Here is a 23990-nt window from a genome sequence, read left to right as displayed (position 1 = left end):
AGCTGAAGCAAAGCAGACAGTGAATACATGGAAGACTAGAAAAGGATTCCAAAGAATTTTCAGCCCAAACTAAAGAGTTGACCCAGAGAATTGAAAATTAGAAACTGTCTTTAAAATTACAGAAGAGGTGATAGTAATAGTATGTATAGAATTAATTTGCTCTGTTAGTATACTTATAATGTCACCTCCAATAGGTTATAACTAACTGTACATCATTCATTCTATCTACTATCTATATTTTATCTCTATTGCCTATTGAGAGAATTAAAACAATGACCCATTCAACTGTGAAGAACAGGAAGTTCAAAGCCAAGTACTAGACACTATAACCCTGTAATCTAACTAGGTTAATACTGGAAATGAAGAACAGGAAGTTCAAAGCCAAGTACTAGACACTATAATCCTGTAATCTAACTAGGTTAATACTGAAAATTAGCCATCACACTCGTTTGGCAAATCTGCTTAGAGAGGCATTGATTGTAGTAGTGACACCTTCTAACTCTGGACTATATGTTTATTAGATCCTTACCAGCAGTGAAATAAGACTGTAGAGGATTTGAGCTGTTGAAAGAACTCAGATTATTTTGTCCGAAGAAGGGGAATTTGGAGAGGATCAAATCAGTGTGTTTAACTTGCCATGTTGATATATAGAGTATGTTACACATATGGACTGTGTATGGGAGTATGCTTAGGGGAGACTGAAGTAACTAGATGGGCTATACTGCTTTTAAAATGATTTTCTAAGTAATTCTATGACTTTTACAACTAAAGAATTTGTTGTTCTGAAATACATCTTATACATTTAATTTGCTCCACTGCAACTTGCAGGCTCACAGTGACTTATTTTTTGTTATTTATTTTCTTCATAAAATAAGTGTGCTGTAAGAAAGCTCTCTTTTGGATAATTGTCTCTGTAAAATGTTTTGAATAAATGGCTGCCCTGAAACAAAAATTATTTGGCATTTTCCATGTATGCATATATATGCATATATATACACACAGAGACAGACACAAGCACACAAACACATCACTCTCATCTCTATAAAGTGGCTACATGAAAAGAGGTTAAAAGGAAGAGAAAAATTATAAAGATGACAGAGAAAATTGAATAGCAATATTCTATTCATGAAAAAACTTTCAGAGATTGAGTTCTTTCCCACATACTTTATATTTTCATCTATATGCTCTGTAGGTAAAGTGATACTTCAAATCTAGAAAGTTTAAGCTGATTAATTTTGCTCATCATCTTTAATCCTCTGTTCTGTTAATAGTTTCAATTTAATATTCTTCTAGTTGTGCAAAAAGTAGCTATAATATTATGACCAACCCATTAGACAACTGACATCAGGAACTTCCTATTTTGACTTATTTTCCCTTCAAAATGTCACATATTTTACATGATTCAAAGGCATACATTAATGTTTGATGTTGGGCCAATGGATATTCAGAATAATGAATGTATAAATGGCACCTAAGATCCAGTTTTCAGCTCAAGAGAGCACCACTGTTAGCTAATGGGATGGTACTCTTCTAAAAGAACAAGAATTTTTAGCAAGAACTCATTCTGTTTTTTTTTTTTCCTGGTAAGATGATGACATGGACTTGTCAGACTTTAGAAAATTTGCAAGATAGAAACTCAAAGGCCTACTCCAGGCTAACAATGTGCAGATAACTCAAAAACACGAGGCAGTAGTATAACATCTGATGTGTTCAAACACAAGCCTTGATCTGCTTTTTCTTGGATAAGTGGATTTCTGGAAATGTTGGGTGACACATTCCTACATAACCACTTGTGTAGGAGTGTAGCTACCACAGCCTTCAGGCAAGCTTCCTGCCATTAGTCAGGCTCTGTGTTCTCCACTGGGGCATGGTTCTTACTCCTCATGAGATATGTCCATATGCAGGTTAACTGGATAGCTCGCATTATAAGCTTGCATTACCTTCCAACCCTTCTAGTACTTGATAATTCCTCTTTTAAGGAAGAAATGATACTCAGTTTATCTATAGGGTTCAGGATAAGTATCCACATTTCTACCATAAGTACTAAATATGATAAGATCCTGTTTCTAGCTTAGAAGTTGCTTACAATCTTTAGTTTAAAAGGAATATGGTTGCCTTATTATGACAACAGAAACAATGATTAGACCTTTTTTTTCCCCTAACATAATCTAGTTTGTGGCTTTCAACAAAGAGTCATTGGAAATATAAACCACAGTTCCAGCACTTTTATTGGCAAATAGGGCAATACTGGTGAGTGGATACAGTAATTGCTCTAAAATAACCATCAGCACTTCAATTTACAATTATTTTAGTCTAATGGTTTTGATCAGGCATTTCCAGAAATAAGTAAGCTGAAGTAATCTAAGAAACAAGGAAATGCCCTACAAATACAGGGAAGATTTAAAAGCTTTCTTACAATTATTCAATATCAGATACCCAGTAAAGCTAGTTCCTGGAATTGAGCTTGTGTAAATACCCAACTGCCAAGAGATAATAGTAATAAAAATACGGTAGTCACCACAGATTCTTCAAAGAAAGTGTCTAGCATATACCAGCGAGTCATCCATTTGGGGTAGTGTCTAAAAACACTTGAAAAAGCAAACAGTAGTTCAGGTGTCATGTCAAAAAAGAGAAACAATACATCAGTATTTTCACTGATGCTTTAAAGTTAAGAATTCAAGAGTTTTTCAATAACGTTTTCTCCTTTCGTGATAGAATAAACACAATATGATTTTAGTTTTATGTCTGTTCCTTAACTAATTTACAGAGTAACACTTTTATACTGATCTAGAAGGAGAGAGCCAAGTGTGAGGGGCATACCTGTATTCCAAGATCTCAGGAGGATGGCTGCCAGTTCGAGGCTAGCTTGGGTTCCATAGTGAGACTCTGCTTCAAATAAATAGATGCTAGCTTATTCTGCTTTTAGATTCCTTAAAGCAGAAGTGCTTTTTAGATTGCTTGTTGAGCTGAGAAATCCTTTGTATTTGTGCATGAAGCTTGTTTAGACACATTTTCAAATGTCACTGAAATTTATACTTTGTCTATGATGCACAGCCTAAGGTCTTCTGAGACACAGAGCTAACTCTGAATACAGAGTTCAGGTGCTACAACTAACTTTGTGAGTATCTATAAAACCTATGGCTCTCTCATTAGCAAAAACACCATTAGGTTATGCCTGTAAGATACTGCTATACCAGGTGAAAATAAAAATAAAGGGAATTTGGACTGAATGGGCTGTAGGATTTGGGTCTTCGAACATGGTGACTAATGGAAGGGAGAGGGAGGGGAAAAGGAATGATTGAGGGTATGTTCAATATAAAAAATATTACTATGAAAAATATTCTTATGCAGCACAACTATGTACAATGAATACACATATAAAATTAAAAAAATTCTATTTTGTGGCTGTTGGACTGAATGTTTTATCCTAAATGAAAAATTAAAGTTAAGTATTTATAAGCTGCTGCCTGTGATTGAGTTTGGATCCATTTTAAAGCACAAAAGAATTCAGAACATGATGCTAAACATTTCATCACACGAAAATATTGAACTACAAGTTGGTTACGTTTCTCTGTAATACAGTGGTTTATAGTGGAGCTAACATTTTGCTTTAAAGACACAAATCTAGTTTGAGTCTTCACACTGAAAAGACATTTATTCTAAATGATGCAAAGGATGTCAATCTCTTGTAAGAATGGCCTCATAATTCTAACGTACATAACCACAGTTTACTGTCATGTGCAGTGTCATGGAGGAATTTGGACTTGCCTTTTCTAGTTGGAGTAACTCACTGACTGAAGGTGTAGTTAAATGGCTTTTAAAGGATGTTAGGGAAAATCCAGCTAATTGGAGGAGTCTTACTCAGCAGAGTACCTTCTTGCTCTAAATTCAACATCTTGTGAGAACTAAGGTGCGTCGTCACTTTCTGATGATGAATCATTAAGTCCTTTTCTGGACAGGATAACGGCTCAACACTCCACTTCTGGTGCTATCAGATGCTGATGAATATTTTATATGAGTAAAATTATTCTCTGGTAGAAGCATATGCATATTATCAGAAAGCACAATTACTCAGACATTTAGCCAAGAAATACAGCCTGTAAGACAGGAAATTTCTTTAATTGAGGGCTTAGAGTTTACATATAACTGGAAAATTTTCTCTTAGAATTGTGTGGAATATGTGACGTTGTGAGCAACATTTCCAAAGGAAAATATTAATAAATAATGTCAGCAACTGTATCTCAACTGTTTTATCTTTTCCTTGCTGAAAGCCTCTAATGGAATTATGGTCTTTTTAGCTAACCAACACATAGAGTATGTGGGTAGTGGTATTCAATATTTATGAAATGCTTGTTTCTCACAGGACTAAAGCAACTGATTCTTTTTCTGGAGATGACAGAATTTATCAATTGCTGCTTGAACTCGTTGTATTTGCGTCTTATGACTTAAAATGGTAGAGGTCATGGCTGATACATTTTCAAAGTAAAACCTGAAACATCTCTTGGAAACACCTGCCTCAAAAGCCTCACTGTATACAGGCAGAACTGTAGGAGACTCCAGAGATGAACAAAAGCTTATTCTCCCTGTCAATATGATTAGAACTACAGTGTGTTTGCTACTATTATGTCTATGTTTTTAATAAATTCCAAAATTGCAAGGAAGCTTATGTATGTACGTATTTGTTTGCTTTACAGGGCAAGAGATTGAATGCTGGATGTGGTGTGTGTTAGGCAAGCCCTCTATCTCTGAGCTATATCCTTAGTCCTTCAAGGAAGTTTATGTTAATAGAATCTGAAAAATCAATAGATTTATGTACCTCTTGTTGACTCATGTAGAAGAATATTAAACTTGTTTAGAGATCTGACACCCCTTTGTAAAACAGAGCCTGGATTTGCTTAGTGTGGAAAACAGCAAACTTTCTGAACATTAAACATGAGGTAGAAGGCAGTGTGAGTAGCCTTGGGCTGTCATTTTTCATTGGTTACATTAGCTTTGAAATCACTTACTGTTTAGGGAGAAAGCATTAGATTCTGAAGATTGGCTAGGAACTTAAAGAGGCTGAACTCTTGAGCTTCAATCCCAATTCACAATAGCTGTAGGCAACTTGCCTATAACATGGAGGTAACTGAGAACTTAAATGTTGTTAATAGTCTCTGAGCCAACTGAATAAAACAAGTATTATACAGGTATATGCCAGTGGCATTACTGGCTGAGTATTGCATCTTTTCAGGAGAGGTATTATTAAGTATAGATGAAATGCTATAAATCAACACAATGAACTTCATCTTCCTGTGTAGTTATCCCTGGGAATAACAGGACACAAAGTAAAGCTTTGCCATGGCTTCTTTGAAGTGTGTTGAAAGGCATCCCCAAAGCATCTGAGTCTCAGAGCCCCACTTTATTTTCAAAGACAAAGCATAGGAGCAATCTGAATGGAATGCTTATTTGACTGCTAGCTGGGTGCAAGGCTCCCAAGGCTGGTGGGGGTGGGAATTGTTTGGAGGCCCCTAAACAAAAGTAGAGATTATATAGCTCGTTGAGTGTCTGGCTTCTTCTTCTTCACAATTGGGTCCTGTTTGATTTGTTTGCATTGACATTCTCTTAGTCATTATTAGCCCAATCAGACCAGTTTTCACAATGATATTCCATATCTCATTTTCATCACTAAATGAAATGTAGCATTGAAAGGGTCAGGAATCTTTCATGAAGCACAACAGGACATTGACAGTCAAGCAGATTATCTCCAGATTCAACCCCAGGGCTAACTTCTTACTTTACGATTTTTTTTTCTCTAGACCTGCAGGCTTTCCCTCATCAGGCTGACCAAGGCTCTCTTCACACATACCACTCAAGACTTCTGTGCAGTGTAAAATAGAAGATCAAAAGCAAGTATGGAAAAAAGGAGCCCGAGAGTTGAAATGAGCACTGAAATCCGCTCAGGTTTCATGTTGGTGATGATTAGACTCACAAAATCTCAGACCCGTGGAAGCATTTCTACTCGTCTAAAAACCCACAGCTTTTTCTCTCTTTGAAAAGACTTTTCATAACGAGCAACCCTTCTCTCATTTGAAGGTTGGAATCTTTTCTGAAAAAGTTTGGTAGGCATTTGAGCACTGTCACATTCAGGGAAACAGGTATATGGAGGACAGCTGACTCTCCAGATCCAGGGACTTGGGTAAGTGCCCAGCACGAAAGTCACTCAAAGTGGCTGCTCATGCTGCCTCTGAGTGAGCATGGAAGACTCGTTTGAATTTAATAATGTTTTCTTTACTCACACAGGACAACCATTAGTAAAACTCTTGAAAGTGTTTTTGGTTCTATTGATGGGTTTGGGCCGGGAAACACGGAAAAGTAGCAAAAGGAAGTTAAACAAAAAGTTCTGTATTTCACTACAGAAAGGTAGATACAAAATGAGATTGTTTTTGTGTGTGCGCACTGCAGTCCTTTGTGATTATTTTGTTGAGATTTGAAAAGAGACCAATTATTTCTGCAGTTTCTTTAATTTTTTTTTTTTTTTGTGTGTGTGTGGGGCATTGAGATCCTAAGTTGTGTAGGATTTCCACACCATCATAATTTGGGTATAAACTCTAGTCCCTTTCCATTCCCATTCTAATATAGTCCAGAGATATTTGGGTAGTGGAAGGAAACAGACAATTTATAATGGATACTTCTTACTAAGGATCTAATGCACTAGAGAAACTGGCTGGATATGGGTGGCATCATCTCTAGTTACAAAGATGATATGATAATTGAAAATAATTGTGGCTTGATTTTCTTCTAAATGAAAATAATTTTAACTACCAGCTTCATATTGTTAAGTGTTAACCTGGAATCTCACATGACCTGTGAGAACTTATCCATGACTGATAGGATACTTTTGATTTCTATTTCTTGGAAGGTTCCTTCCTTTCCTGTGTCTCTTTCCATTTGACGCTTACCAGAACTAGATTTTTTTGTGCGTTAAAGCAGTGTTACTTTTTGGATCCATATTTGAGGCAATAATCCTTTTGTTTTCAGCTTCTTTTCATAAGTTTCATAAAATTCACTTTACAGGTTAAAGTAAAACAATTTTTAACTGTTGTTGTATATATATTTGCAACACAAACAAGGAGGTTGAATCAATTTAAACTCCTAGGATTTCTCTTCATACATAAGAGAAAATCTGTCTTTATTTTCTTTTCAACCACTGGCCTTTCCTAGTGTGACACACTTCAAAATTCTTGAGTCATGGCTTCTAGTTTTAAGTGTTTAATGTCCCTAAGTGATTTTTAAAATTCTTATTTACAATAACAACACTTAGAAAAATATAAAATTTGGAAATATGCTGTATGCAATTTTATTTTAAAGATTTTTTCTGAAATGTCCTTAAAATACAGCCATTATTCTTAATAGTTGTCTAATACAGTAACAATACCAGGATAGATATTCCAGTAAATTACACACTTCAAGACATTTAAGCTTTATTTTTTCCTCTTAAATAGGGCTTATGATACGTAGATGATAACTGAAGTTTACTGCTAGAAATTTGTATTTTAAAGGTAGATTTTGATCAGTTGAATCAAGGGCAGATGCTTGGGTTATAATCTATTCAGTTATGGCATCAAACCTTAAATAACCAAAGATTCGTGTTTTTATAACCCTTTCAAGAGCCCGGGCACCATTAAGTTCATTAGGAGCGACTGATAATACTTTGTATCATTTAAAAACCCGTTAGTAATACTTACTTGCAAGAAACTCTGGTTGTTGGCTAATTTACCAAATTTATGCATTGTGTTTCTGGATTTAAACTGGGATGTAAACTAGGACAAGACAATAAATTAGGGCTGCTTTGGTTGCTGCATTTTGTTTTCATTGCAAAATGATTTAGCTGGGAAGTAGATATTGTAGCTTTGCCAAGACACAGCCAAGTAGAGCCTTAAGCTGAGTTTTGCAAACTTAAGAGTTATTCTTCATTTTGATGAGCTGTCTAGGGTGATGTCAAGTGGGAAATTAGAGAGCATCCCACTCCCATTTCTTCAGTGATGAGGAAAAGAGGTACCTTTAAGAAGCAGCCCAGCCACCCAGCCAGTTCAACACTGCTGTTCCAAATGCTGAATAAAAATCATGGTGAGGCTAATGACCAGTGGCCTTTATCGAGGTTTACAAAAATTAATAACAAATGAATAAAATATATTTATTGAACTAAACTTTCATATATATAATTCCTAAACTCTGTATTTAGAAGTTTTGTGTAAATAATCATATACTAATTGCTTTTGTCATCTCAGTGAAGTCCTCCATACAAGGCCAGATAGGAAATATTTTATTTTTGGTAAGTATCTGTCTCCACTACTCATATCTGTCACTGTAGCTCAAAGGCAGCCATGGAAAATAGTACATGCAAATAAGCTGTGTTCCTGTAACACTGTTTTAATAGATATTGAACTTGAATTTTAGGTAGCTTTCGCATTTTTAGATGAGAGGTTATTGTTTCACTTCTCTTTTAAACATTCAAAACTGTGGAAATTGCTCAGATCGTGAGCCATACAAAAAGTAGGTTATGGGCAAAATTTGGTCATAACTGAATGACTCTTAAAATATTAATTGTTTAGAACTCACAAAATGATATGCTAATGTAAGATAGAAAATTATGCATGTAAGTCTTTAAGATTTTCTTTTCTTTCTCTCTCTTTTTTTTTTTTAGAAAAATAGCACTTAAAAATGGAACCAAACTAAAAGAACCCCAAAGCTGCTCAATTTATAGGACACGAAAGCTGAAGCTTGATAACTTAGGTTAGCAGTTTCTGTCACCCTGTGTCTAAAGAATCCAGACTCTAAAGATCCACTCCCTAAGAGATATTTTTATTTTGACTTTCACTAAATGAAAGCTGAGAGAGAAAATGAGTGGCTTTATTGTTTGCAAAGTTAAGAGTCTGTAAAAGAAAGCTTACTTGAAGCATTTGCTGACATGACCCTCATTGGATATAAAATTGCATCATTTGACAGAGTGGGAAAAAGTGAACACCACTTGTTATTTTACCTCAGGATGGAGGGTTTGTTAAATGTGCTTATCTGAGAAGTATCCAGCCACATCCCCACCTGTGTCTCAGCTAAGCGTGTTATCATTCTGCCACAGGACAGCAATATTTGTATCTCAGGAACCGCACTTTCATATTAAATCATCTTTCATTAGATAAGTATTATGATGTGGGAAAAAAATTCATGGCCAACTTTTGTATTTCAAGTGCAAGTTATGAAAATTTACATATAGTAAGTTATAACAATTTTGCAAATTTTAGGAATTGTAATCTTTTGTAGATTTTTAAAATCATTCATGGAATTTATTTATCTTTGGAACTCATATGAATTTGCACTCATGGATTTAAATTCTGACATGAAAGCTCTAAATAGAAATTTATTTTGAATAAATCTTAAAATTACAGTGCAATTATATATTTCTGGTCTCTAAAATCCTTGCTTTATCAAGTCTATCAAAATGCATGCCAACACTATTAATAGAGAGAAAAAAGACTTAGTAAGAAATAGTGCTATTTACATTTGAGTGTTCTTTCAGCTGGTACTGATATTGTTTATGAGGCACCAGAAATACTAGCTGAAGAATGTTTTTAAGTGAGTCAATTAATCAAAGTACAGAACATACTAATCATATATTTTTTAAAAAGTGGATCAGTTTATCAACTAAATTCAACCTGCCTGGACTGAATCTACCAGGTTGATCTCAGTTCTCGGGGGAGGCTTTGCCCTGGAGGAGGTGGGAATGAGGGGTGGGCTGGGGGGAAGGGGAGGGAGGTGGGAGGGGGGAGAACAAGGGAATCTGTGGTTGATATGTAGAATTAAATTATATTGTAAAATAAAATAAAATAAAATATAAAAAATAAATTCAAGTCATTTTTAATTCATCAATTTTTTTTATGAATTGACATAATTTTAACTCAATTTGGATATCACAATTTCCATTTCTTTTTTCTTTTTTATATTAAAGGCATATTAGCCCAATATAACACTAAGATGAAATTGAAAACTTTAATTCCATTAGTGATGGAATATCTAAACACTAAAGTACTGTCTTAACAAGGACTAAGCATGGATTCATTTAATTTTCCACATTTCCTTGGGTTACAAGACACTCATCCATTAACAAAGAGTTTGTGAGAGTCTGTAGCCCACCTTGTCCTCTGCTAGTTCCTAAATAACAAAGATGAAAGCACATTTTTGTTCTTTGGGAGCTTATGGATTTATTAGGAAGGAAAACAAATGTCAGCACTGGTGACTATTGTTTGTTGGAGATGGTCGCCAATGCCTGGAGAGTTTTTGAGAGTAACAGCTTGAGTAGGGGAGCTTACCTGGCGTACCATGGCTAAAAGCCAAGGATGATGTTAAACATCTCACAACAAAGAATTACCTGAACCAAGTTACTAATAATACTGACTTCAAGAAATTCTTAATCAAATGCAGTACAATTTTAGGACTACTATTATAGAATAAGACACAGACTTTTCTGCGAACATAAAAAAAGACACTTTCAGCTTTAGAAAGAAAGGAGGTGCATTAATGGAGAAGTGTCTTGAAAGAAGAGTGAGGTGTAAAAGACTCCCAAGTGCGATAGAGAGAGACATTCTTGTGGCGGTGGGGGTGGGCAGGAGTATCTGCTTTCAGAGCTCCATACAGAGTGAGCCAGGATGAAGATGTACAGAATAGATTCTTATCTCTGGCAGCTGTAAGAATCCTTGAGTAGGTAGGATGGAGGGAGGGAAACAGAAACTTGGGGTTGGACAGGTTAGGATTTATTTGTTTATTTAGCCAGATCACAAAGTCACAGAGTTGGGGCTTTCTTCTGAAAGATGTCGGAAAGGAGAAGGGTGCTAGTGACAGACTTGACATGATCAGGTAGACAACAATAGAATTTATGAAGCTTGGTGTGAATTATCAGGGTCTGAAGAAATCAAAATCATTTAAGATTTACATTGGAGAAGAACCTGAGGTGAAAAAAATCTCTCCACCTGTTTCCCTTTAAAGATGATTTTGACTCAACGGCTTTTACGTTTGATCAGAAATATACCAAAGAAATAAAAATATATTCCTAGTAGTTCCATAAGTGTGAGTGTTTCTGTTTGGTTGGTTCTGGCAGGGTTGTGCTGTTGAGTTGTGGTGATAGAGAGTATTGCCCTTTCTTGGAACTGCTGCTTTCAGAATCTAACTCTGGGTAAAAGTAAAGTTTATTTACTAATAAAACAAACAGCCAAACCAAACCAAACCAAACCAAACAAAAAAACTAAGGGTTGGAGAGATGGCTCAGTGGTTAAGGGCACTGGCTGCTCTTCCAGAGGACCTGGATTCAATTCCCAAGAATTCACATGGTGGTGGTTCAGAACCATCTATAACTCTAGTCCCAGGGGATCCAATGCGCTCTTCTCATCTCCATGGGCATTCATGCAGTACACATACATATATATGCAGGCAAAACATTAATATACATAAAAATAAAAAGAAATCTTAAAAAAAAACTTTAAACAACAACTCAAAATAGAGATAGAGAATCTGAATTATAGTAAAATCTTGTTTGTCTTATCTCAGTGGGTCTCAGCTCTGGAAGCTTGCTAGAACCACTGGGAGAGAGACGGGAATCTGCATTGCTTAAAATTATCTAGGGATTTAAAAATTGTGTGTGTGTGTGTGTGTGTGTGTGTGTGTGTGTGTGTGTGTGTGTGCCTGTGCATGCATATTTACAGGACAGAAGGACATGTTATATGTGTTCCTGTATCACCTTCAAGCTTACATTTTAATTAGTTAACTCCTTAACAATTTCTTACATGTATAAAATATATTCTGATTACATTTATCTCTTCATCCTGTCTTATCCTTATCCCTCTCCCTTATTTTTTGATATAGGGTCTCCTAATAAATCTGCAGTTTGCCATTTGTGGTAGACTGGCTGGTCATTGTACTTCTGGATTCTGCCTGGCTCTGACCCCCTAGTTCTGGGATTATAGCCATAAGGAACCATGCCTGGGTTATACAGAGAATCTGGGCATTTGAATTCATATCCTCTTGCTTTCACAGGAATTGTTCTTACTAAGACATCTCCTCAGACTCTCTTTTTAGGGAATTTGCATTTTCGCGGGGGTGGAGACCGGTACATTATCCAGGGAATTCTCCTATACATGGAAAATATTAACTGATGATCTAAATTCCCCAATAGAAAGACACAGAATAACAGATTGGACTAGAAAACAGGATCCACCTTTCTGCTGCATCCGAGAAACATAACTTACCATCAAGGATAGACAGCACCTTTGGGTAAAAAGATGGGAAAAGATATTCCAAGCAAATGGACCCAAGAAACAAGCAGGTGTAGTCATTTTAATAGCCAATCCTTGCTCTTTTTCTTGTAGCACTTGTAAGCTGACTTTGAAGGGAGCTGTCCAGTGAATGGAGTGTAGCAAATGCTTACTGCGGTTCATTTAGCAACTAATTGCCTGTTTATCACCAGTGACATCTTTTATGTGTCTTCTTATAGACACATTTTTGTCATAATAAGCTTTTGTTTTCACATTTTCCTTAGTAGAATATTCACCAAAATACCGTCAAGTAAATGCTCCTAAAGAAGAGATCTCAATGTCTATGATGATTTATGTGTAAATTTGTCCTATGTGCCAGGAGTTTAGTTATAATACAATGTTGTCTGCAGTCGGATCCACAGCCAAACATTGCCATCTCTGTGCTCACTTCCATCCATGGTCACTTTGCCTGCCACTGAGTTCTTTGACTTGGAGAGCTTATCACACCTGCTGTGGCCCACAGCTATGTCTAGAGCTGGGCTGCTCCTTCAGATCCCCAAAGCCACTGTTGTTAATGAGACAGGAGCTGAGAGTCATGTCTGGAGTTACGTGCTATATTCTCAACTCTGGCTGTTGCAGGACTATAATTTTGTTAGGATTAGGCTCATCTTATCCAGATTCTAAACCTCACATGCCGTCTTAAGAGGTAATATCCCTCCTCTCTGTTGGAACCTTTATACCAACCTTGACAGTCTTGATTTTGATCCTAGAAATAAGTTAGCCTAATTTCTACCTCTTTGTCTAGCTCATCTAGTTATAGGATCAAATGCCATAAGCAAACTTGTGTGACATCATTATAAAAGCTATTTACTTAGATCATGTGGGTCTTTATTTCATAGACAGTGAGAGGTAAAGGAAGGTGCAGTGTGCCAGAGATGCTGCAGAATGAGTTACTCGGAGATTATCTATTTTTGAGATTTCATATGAGACATTTCAAATATACAACATTGAAATAACTTAATCGTTAACACGATTTGTACAGTTCACACACACTTATTTTTTGATGGCCCATTGTAAAGAGAAATACAGTTGCTACTTAAAAGTCTGGAGTAATAATTATTTCTTTTTGATGAGATTGTCATTTTAACTGAATTTAAAGATTTGATACAGTGGTCATCTTTAGTGATCTATGAATGAATAATTTTTAAAAATTAAAAAAATGGTAAAATAAAACCAAATGGTGTTTGGTAAGAAGAACAAGTGGAGCAGAAGAGATAGTTTGGTGGGAGAAGGCACTTGCCACCAGCCTCGTTGACAGGAGTTGGATCATAGACCTCTGTGGAAGAAAGAGAGAACTCACTCCTGGAAGTTGTTCTCTGGCTTCCATACACATGGCATGACACGTTCCCAAGACCCTCACTCCCCCCCCCCCCACACACACCAGTCTCTCTCTCTCTCTCTCTCTCTCTCTCTCTCTCACACACACACACATGCACACACACATACCTCTCTCTCTCTCTCTCTCTCTCTCTCTCTCTCTCTCTCTCTCTCTCACACACACACACACACACACACACACACACATGCACCTCTCTCTCTCACACACACACACCTACATACTAGTCTCTCTCTCTCACACATGCACACACACATACCTACACACATCTCTCTCTCTCTCTCTCTCACACACACACACACACACACACACACACACACACACACACACGCACATACACACGTCTCTCTCTCTCAAACACACACACACATACACACACGTCTCTCTCTCTCTCTGTCTCTCTCACACACACCACATACACACTGAATAAATGTAATAAAAACATAGAAAGGAAGTGTAAATATAGAGATTTAAATTTCAGATTCTCTCTGATGTCAACATTTACCCGAAATAATGTATGTGTAAAGTGATACTTGCTCCAGATAGTTGCAACTTCAGTGGATCCCATTTTTTCTCATTATCATTTCACCACATGTATGTTAGTGTGCTGTATGCAAACAGCCATTTTGAATTTTAGAAATATTCTGGCAGCTGATTTTTACTTCTCTTCATTCAGACTATTCTTCACAGTCATGCGTTCAGTCACCTGCCATCAATTCCTGTGCCTAACGGATAAAGGTGGCTTGTTTGCCTCCCTGTTATTATGCAGAGGGAGGCCACAAACCTTATTATTATGTCCCCAGAAACAACTTAACAAATAATATAGGAACCCGGGTACAGTAATGAGAGCAGGACTAAATGTGTATTTTAGGCAAAATAAAGTATTAGCACAAATTACCAGTGGCCTGTTTTATTTTGTGAATATTGCTTCCTCAAGCCATTTGAGGAAAAATGCCAAAATTGTCACAGCAAGGAGACAATAAATAAGCACACACAGCCAATGGCAATGTATTTCCTCATCTAATTTAAACTTTACTATTTTATTTCATTTTTGTTTGTGGAAGGAAGAATCAAACCATCCCAAAGTGAAAGGGCTAATAATGCTTTCCTTAGCTCTGTGGAGAGTAGGCTGGGGGCTTCCTCCCGATTCTCTCTCTTAGAATGAAAAGTAAATATGAGAATCTTCTGGGTGTGCCATCTACAGCTTCATCCACTGTCACAGTAGGAAGGAAAAAGCAGGCTACCAGTGCCTTCCGACGTAGTGTCTAACTTTAGCTAACGGGCGCAGGTGATCTTTCTCCTGCAGCTGTTAGAGCTTCCTGGGTTTATAGGCTCCTTTTAAACTGACATCATTCTGTAGCCCCACACTTCATACTTGAGGTAATGGATATAAGTCCATCTTGTGACTTCGCCTGACCACACTGGTAATGAGCATAGAAGAGAGACAGACTCCAACCCATTGTCATGCTTATACAAAGTTTTGTTAATAATTGTGACATATATATCACATTCCAGGAAATAGATAACATACCTGCAAATATCAGTTGGAAGCTAGGAGAAAGTTATTAGATGCCTAGACTACATTTTTTTTAAATAAGGAATCTTTCATTGCACCTAGATCATATACTCTAAATAATTTCTAGAATCTTTACCTCTGTTAATACAATGATGATGAAGCCAAAGTGTTTCACCTTTGATCCCAAACATCCTAAGAGCATAAACACATACTGTATATACTAATGCCAATCACACCACACTGGCATTTCCTGTCAACAATTTCAACCACAATTACCACAACCTGCATAAATAGTCTTCCCATTATTCTAGTTACTGGGTTCATTACTACGTAAACACGGACACAATTCAAGCTAATTCACTCTCATTGAGTTTAATTCCAATGTAACTGTCACACACAATTATATCTAGTATAAAATTTTTACAACAATTTTAATTCTGTGTGTGTGTGTGTGTGTGTGTGTGTGTGTGTGTGTGTGTGTGTGCTATTGCTTGGTACGTGGATGTCCAAGGGAGACTTGTAAGATTCTGTTTTCTTCTATACTATGTGGGTCTTGGGTTCAAATTCAGATTGTCAGGTTTGGCAGCAAGTGTCTTTGCCTGAAATGTTGTCTTGCCAGAACAACATTTGTGTGCATGAGACATTTTTTATGGTATACATTGACGTATTGGAAAATACATTGCAAGATTTTAAGGATTAATATTCAATCAAATACATGAATCCCCCAATTTATCCTTCCAGATTTTAAGTTTAAATTTTAATTCGTTTGGAATTTTATAAATTTATTTATTTATTTAAAAAAGTTTTTTTTTTCATTTTTACATGCCAATCCCAGAATTTTACAGTCATTGGTAACTGTTTGTTTCCGAGTGAGCACGTCCAGTCTTGAATCTCAGTCCTTTGGTTCTAAACTCCAGACTCCTCAGACCAGCCCTTCCTGATATCCCCTGCTAAGCCAGGTTATTCCACTTGACTTTCTCAAAGGACCTTTTATGTTTCTCCTCCAGCATCACCAAGTGCATTTTGAATCACCTTTTCACACATGTGATTGTTAGTACGATGCTGATACACTCTTGAGTCTATAAACGCTGTGGAGGTCAGGACCATGCCTAATTGCTCATCATTGCACCTCAAGAACTTTGAGTCTCACACTTAAATAAAATGTTTAATAATTATTTGTAATAAACAAACAGTGAATGGATTAACACAGAAATTTAAAATAGTGAAAAAAAATCTTACAGAGTTAGTCAAGGATTAATCAAAATATGCGGCTATATTTCCATTATTTAGTATTGTTGGCAAGAATGTTTTTGATGATTGAGAAATCAATTACAGTCAGCTGGAATAATTCATCCGAGTAGCCTTCTGGCTGATGCCTTCCCTGTATCTTTCTGGTAAATATTATGTAAATCATCTCTACTAAGATAGTATAAATATTTTCATTCTTTAATAGTCATTCTAGTAGTCAATTGTCTAATTATTTAGAAGTGATTATGCTAATCAGTGAAATTATCATTTTATTATTAATTGGTTATGATTATACTTCATGTAATGGAGGAAGTCAATATACTAGTATAGCATCAAAGTTCCTTCAGAATGAATAAATATACAAATATCCTGCAAAAGAACTCGTTGAATTATTAAGAAAAATAAAAGCTTTTAAGGTGATTTAGCTTAATCTGTCAGCTCCTTTACTCCCCTCAAACTAAGGTACCAGAAGAGATGTTCTAAACTAAACACTGGGCATCAGTTAATCACTAGATGACTTGAGGAAACCCTCAGCAGACAGACAAATGAAGGAAGTGGCAGAAGGAAATAAACAAACACTCCTTCTGGGTCAGAGAATGCTGGCATAGGTTCTTCTCATAGGAGCAGCCTTTAGCGTTCATATTTCCTTGTGGTATACATCAGCACATTCAGAGACATAAAATTTTGCAATGTGCTCTTGATGGTGACACACATTTCCTTCTTTGTTTGAGGCACTATTCTGAAACTACATGATGGGTTTTATTCTTTGTTTAGCAAGACAAGGACACTTTATGTTAAAGAATATATATGTGCATAATAATGGATGTTTCAGTTGAAGGTTTTATATTTTCATTTTCATATATATGTTGCCTCTAGTGTCCAAGCATAATAAAAATAAACAATATAGAGCTTTAGTCTAGACATTCTGTCAAGAGCCATCTTTCTTTATTAAAGAACTATGGTCTCCAGCACTTTAAAAACAGTGATTTTGGAGGGTGAATAAATACCTTCTTCTTTTCCCCCTAGTGGGAGGTAACAGCAGGATTCATAACTCAAAGAGACAGGAGCATCCCTGGAAAACATCAGTGCCTCTTTACTTGGTCCTGATGCTTGCTACTGAGAAGGGAGTAGCCCTTCATTTCCTCACTTCAAACCTTGATGTCTGTTGAAACACACACATTTATTTTCCTCTCTTTCCCTGGAAACACCGGCTTCCAGTTATTTCAAAGCTTCCTGAGCTGTTTCAGATGTTCCATGGGGAGGAGGCCAGGATAGATAATGCAGAAACTTGGGGAATGTGCCTCTGCCTGCCAGAGACTGCACACCTGTGTAGGACGGCGAAGCAGGGCGGAGGAGATGATGTCAGAGAGGACACTACAGAATTTTTTGAATTGTATGTGTGTGTATGTGTGTGTGTGTTTCAAACTTTCAGATTTAGTTTGTTGAAAAAGGCACTAGTCTTAGACTGTTGATTATATATTTGAAGAAATTATACTTCACTTGCATTTTCCATTTTTCTTCCCAGCTATATAATCTAGCACATATCATTCAGAAAGCATGAACTTTGGTAAATTGTGGCACCCATTTGTCTTGGCAAAGTTATTTCATAAGAGCAGATGAAAGTACTCTCAGGCATGTTCACTCCCCACCCACCCACTCCCTGGTCACAGAGGCGTGGGCTGTGTGTGTGTGTGTGTGCGTGTGTGTAATACTTAAGGTTACTTTTCTCAGGCACCACTTAGTATCTACCTTCATACATCTGCAAAAGCTAATGCAGCTTTTCAAAGTGTCTACGTTATTCCTAGAGCATAATTTATGAGCTGAAAATGTCTTTTTTTTTTCTTTTTAAATTTGAGTAGTACTTAAATAGAAAGAAAGGAAGTATGAGTTACGGACAGAAAGAACCGGTTGTTTATAACTTACAACTGTTCCTATGGATTGATGATATATCTCTGACTGCATCATATACAATTTCAGAACTCCGTCCCCACTTCCTCGTTCCTCACTCTTCATCTATTTTTACCCATAGCATTTATTACATACATATTTTATATTGTACTCATAGATCTGTCCCCTGATTTCTTTTATTAAAATGTAGGTTCTATGCGGCCCTCCACCATTGCTGTACATTAGTTCTGCCCTTCCCTCATAGTACCAGTTACATGAAAACATTCAATCATTATTTGAGAAATGAATAAAAGAAAAATACTGCATTGATCCACTGTACTTTGTAAATTCAAAACTTCCATTTGATTCAGTGCTATGCGCATCATTTTTGAGGCTAGGATCTCAGATAACGGCTGGGGGCAGTTTCTAGAGTCTTCGAGCATAAATCCTGTTACAAGATGGATGTTTAGCTTTGGACTGGTTTGTTAACAATTCAAATTCTTTATTTTCTTTCCCCCAGAATAAAGAGAATAAATTACCCATTTGGTTAAAAGATATGTATGAAGTGCTTAAAACATTCTGTTATACACTCAGCCCTCACAGCTCATTTGTACTTTCATTAAGTCAATTTGTAAAAAGAATGATATTCTGCATGCTCCCACTGCCTAAACGAAATAGAGTTATGAAAATTATGTGGATATTAAGAAATATTTTGCCTCAATCATATGAATCATTTTGCTCAGGGCATATTTAAGCATACATTATTAATATAATTTACTTTTTGTAAAGTAGAAGGACACTAATTTTATTTATTGAGAAAACCCCAATGAAATCAAACTGCGCTATAATCATTGTAAAGGTCAATCTGAATTTTGAGTTCTGGATTGCCATTTCCTAAATCCGTGACCCTGTATAACTCAATTAAAGTCTTATGACATGGGTAAAAATTAAATCTATATTAGTGGTTGAATATTAAGTACAGCTCTCTGGTGGGCACACACAAAGTCTAAACAAAAAGAAGGTTCAGAATATTACTTTGTAATGAAATCTAGAGAATGGTATTTACGAGATAATTATATTAATTTATATAAAGTTAAATGAGAAGTGAGGTTTTATTTATTTTGCTTTAGATACAGTCCTAAGCAAGCAAATTAGAAGCGTATACTTTTGAAGAGTCTTCCATTTTAAAAGGGAATTGTAATATGGTAAATATGTGGGGCAACAAATCATTTACGTGATGCTTCCACTGAGCTGTTAATACCTATTAGTACCAGTTTAAGGAATGTCAGGATTTCTTTGTTAAATTGACATTTACAACTTCTTTCTCTTTCCCTTGGCTCTTTGAAACAGAGTCTTTTTATGTGGCCTGGACCATCCTTGAATTCATGATGATCTTACTGCTTCAGCCTCCTGATTGCAAGGATTACAAATGTACCCTACCATGTCTGGCTTCTAATGTCTTTAAAACCCACCATTTTTACATACAATCTTCTTTTCCTCTTCTGCTTTGATCTTAAGTTTATGATGGTACTAAGTCAGATGCAAAAATCTCCTGTGTATGTATATTTTCATGGTTACTAATATTTATGCATACCCTTGATATTTGTAATTGTAACTGTTAGAGGCCATTTTATAAACTACTGTTCTTGCCTAAGTAGGTGTCCTGGTTGCTGCATTTATATATGAGGAGAAGAGTACAGGATCTTCTGTAGAGTATTTAGCAGAGTTCCATGGAGCCGAAATCAGAAAAAGACATTTCAGGGCATTCCAGGTGGTCCACAGATATCAGTCTATACCTAAATTAAGACAGAAATAAACCCATGTGTTCATTAAGAAGAGCTGGGAAGCCTGAGCAGACAGGACACAACCCTGTGATGAATGTAAACTAATTTCATTTCATAGAAAAACAAAAGAAAAAACACAGTGTGAATCTCCCTTCCCATTACAGCAAGTAGAGGCTCCAATTTCCTATGCAATAGGGAACGGTGGAGACAGAATTGTGGATAGGAATTTTGCAAGTTAAAAGCTTTTTTTTTTTCTCTTGTGAGTAGAATACAAAGGACTTCTAGAAGTCTTAAAAATGCCACAAACACTACCAATATTATGTGGATTCAAAATATATATATTCACCTATACAGGAGATGTACTACTTATACTTGAACACTAAAGCTCAGGTCAGTCCAGATACCACTAGAAATTAAACAATGCGAGTCAGATATGAACGGCTGTCACTAACCCAGGGGACACCGTTGTGTCTGGTGTTGGTCTGGCACACATGCTTAGTTGAGGAGTGCAGACCTATTCACTGTCCTTTCCTTTGGAGACTCTCGTGCAGGACAGAACTTGTAGAGCAGTGTGTGGTGGTCCTGCGCTGTAATCTCAAAGCTGTCTGTGTGCTCAGAATTTAGGGATAAGGATTTCTGTGGGCCTCTCTAGCACTTTGCTTCTTCCTGTTCTCATGTGGTCTTCATTTACCATGGTCTCCTATTCCTTGTTCTCCCTCTCTGTTGTTGATCCAGCTGGGATCTCCCGCTCCCCCAAGCTCTCTTTCCCTCAACCCTCGCCTTTCATTACCCCCACTCATGTCCAGGCTGTTCATGTAGATCTCATTCCATTTCTCTGTCATTGGGCGATCCCTGTGTCTTTCTTGGGGTCCTGTTTTCCAGGTAGCCTCCCTGGTGATGTGAGTAGCAGACAATTCATCCTTGTTTCATGTCTAGTATCCTGCTATGAGTGAGTACATACCATGTTTGTCTTTCTGAGTCTGGGTTACCTCACTCAGGATGATTTTTTCTAGATCCATCCATTTGTCTGCAAACCTCATGATGCCATTGTTTTTTTCTGCTGAGTAGTATTCCATTGTGTATATGTACCACATTTTGTTTATCCATTCTTCAGTTGAAGGGCATCTGGGTTGTTTCCATGTTCTGGCTATCAAAGATACCCACACAACAGACTGCCGGCAATGGTCGAGAGACAGCCCGAACTGACCTACTCTGGTGATGGGATGGCCAAACACCCTAATTGTTGTGCTAGAAACCTCATCCAACTACTGAGGGATCTGGATGCAGAGATCCATGACTAGGCCCTGGGTGGATCTCTGGGAGTCCAATTAACGAGAATGAGGAGGGTTTATATGAGCGAGAATTGTTGAGACCAAGGTTGGATAAAGCACAGGGACAAATAGCCAAATGAATGGAAACACATGAACTATGAACCAATGGCTGAGGGGTCCCCACTGGATCAGGCCCTCCGAATGGGTGAGACAGTTGATTGGCTTGATCTGTTTGGGAGGCATCCAGGCAGTGGGACCAGATCTTGTGCTCAGTGCATGAGCTGGCTGTTTGAAACCTGGGGCCTATGCAGGATTGTTTGGCTTGGCCTGGGAGGAGGGGACTAGACCTACCTGGACTGAGTCTACCAGGTTGACCTCAGTCTGTGGGGAAGGCTTTGCCCTGGAGGAGATGGGAAGGGGGGGGGGGGGCGTTGGGGGGAAGGTGAGGGGGACGGGAGGGGGGGGGGGAGAACAAGGGAATCCGTGACCGATATGTAGAACTGAATTGTATTGCAAAATAAATTAAAATAAATTAAAAAAAAAACAAAAAAAAAAAACAAAAAAAAAAGAGACATACAGATTAATGTGGAAAACTGTATTCTAGTAAAATGAGATCTGTTTATAGTTAAAAAAAAAAAAAGAATTTAGGGATAAGGTCTTCAGATCAGCATCTTGGCTTTGGAATGACAAACTCAACAAATGGCTGAGAAGACCCTGAATCTGTATTTGCTAACACAAAAAAGTAAACGTATTTTCTCTTAGCAGAAGCTGCCTCCCTCTTCTGCCTCTTCTTCATCAAAAAAATAAACTGCCAGAGATTTTAATCTCCTGGGCGATGCTGCAGCATTTGTGCAAAAAATAAAGATGGTGAGAGGCCTCTTTTGGACAGCCTCAGATTTGATGTATAGTTGTAAAGCAAGCTTTTCACTAGAGCTCGTAGATTGGCTCAGTTAGCAGCAGTGTCCATCCATTTTCAATAACACAGATACGTCTAATACTTTTATGTTTTTTCATAATGAGATACCCTCAAAGAGACCGTATCTGTTTTCAGACTTGCAGTACTAACACTGAATTTGCTTATTCATTCTCAGAAGAAAAGATCTATTAAAGAGTGCAAACTTTGAAAATGCAAAGGAAACGGCCAATGATGATGGGTGGAAATGAAAATGACACCTAAATTATTTAGTAACTGTTGATGTGTAGGTAGCTCATGCAGCAGGCTTGCTATCAGAAAACACAGGGGAAGCTGGGCGGTGGTGGTGCACCTCTTAAATCCCAGCACTGGGGAGGCAGAGCCAAGTGGATCTCTGTGAGTTCTAGGCCAGACTGGGCTACCAAGTGAGTTCCAGGAAAGGTGCAAAGCTACACAGAGAAACCCTGTCTCAAAAAAAAAAAAAAAAAAAAAAAAAGAAAACACAGGGGATAGAATTGTATTTCCTTCACTCACTTTTCATGTCAGTTAAACTTCCTGAGACTCAGTTTTCCTCCTCTGTACAATAAAGTAATGATCCCAACCTCATTCATTCATTAAGGAATATAAATGAGAAGGTACAGGCAAATATAATATATGAATGAGAAGGTATAGGCAAACATCTGCCACACCCGTGTGCAGAGTGCACACTTGGGAAGTTGTGTTTTGTTTCTTAAAACAAAAGCTTGATGATGTGTCAGTCTAATAAAAATAATCCAACCAGATAAATCTCAAGGTCATGGACCCTTTTTTTGGGAGACACACTCTCTTTTTGGGAGAAAACAGTGTGGATTTAGAGTTTCCATACTTTCTGAGGCTTAATAGGATCCATAGTAATAAGGCTGTGGCAGCTCAGCATCCCATTCAGAAAGTCCTGCTCTTTTTCCTAGCCATCTTCAAGCCTCTAAAAGAATGAGCTTATTCTGTTCTATTTAAAGTGTCTTGAGGACCTAGACCATGGTGATGTAGATGTGGTCAGCAGAAACCAGAGTGTGCGGCAGCCATTCTTGTGCGCTCTTTGTTTATGGAGTGTCCCAAGGGATTAGAAGTAACCAGCTAGACCGTTGTTCTCACCAAAGTAATGAGGCTTGTGCCTGCGATGTGGTATGACGCCAAAGGAAGAATGATCCTGTTGAATTATGTTTTTCAGTCTGTTTTTGAGAGTAAAATTATATCTTCCTTTCCCACATCCTCACCAAAGTGACTTTGTTCACCATAAACTTTTTGTTCTAAACTGATGCTTCAAAAGAGAGGCACATTTCCTTCCTTTTACTGAAGACTTAATGAATCATACAAGTCAGATCTTTAAGGGAAGTTAAAATATTGTTTTTACTCCCAAAGCTCAAGCTTTTAAAATGCACTTGACTGAATAAACATTTACACTTCTGTTTTCTTTGTGCCTTTCATGTGTAGACCTAAACCACTAACTGAAATGATTTTTTTTCCAGTGTACAAACTATACTGTGGGAATAAATTGAACATTTCTGGAAGCCATTTTAACTTCATTAGGCCAATAAAAGCTCATTCAAGGAAACATTATTGAACATTCAGTCAATGCCCATTTATTTTGTCAAACCCACATTGGCATCTTACAGAACGTCTTCCTTTACTTTATCCTAGGAATTTAGTGTTTTTGTGAA

This window comes from Peromyscus californicus, unplaced genomic scaffold (genome assembly GCF_007827085.1).
Source record: "Peromyscus californicus insignis strain IS unplaced genomic scaffold, ASM782708v3 Scaffold_16__1_contigs__length_79575227, whole genome shotgun sequence".
Classification (NCBI taxonomy): Eukaryota; Metazoa; Chordata; class Mammalia; order Rodentia; family Cricetidae; genus Peromyscus; species Peromyscus californicus.
This window is presented reverse-complemented; position numbering follows the sequence as displayed.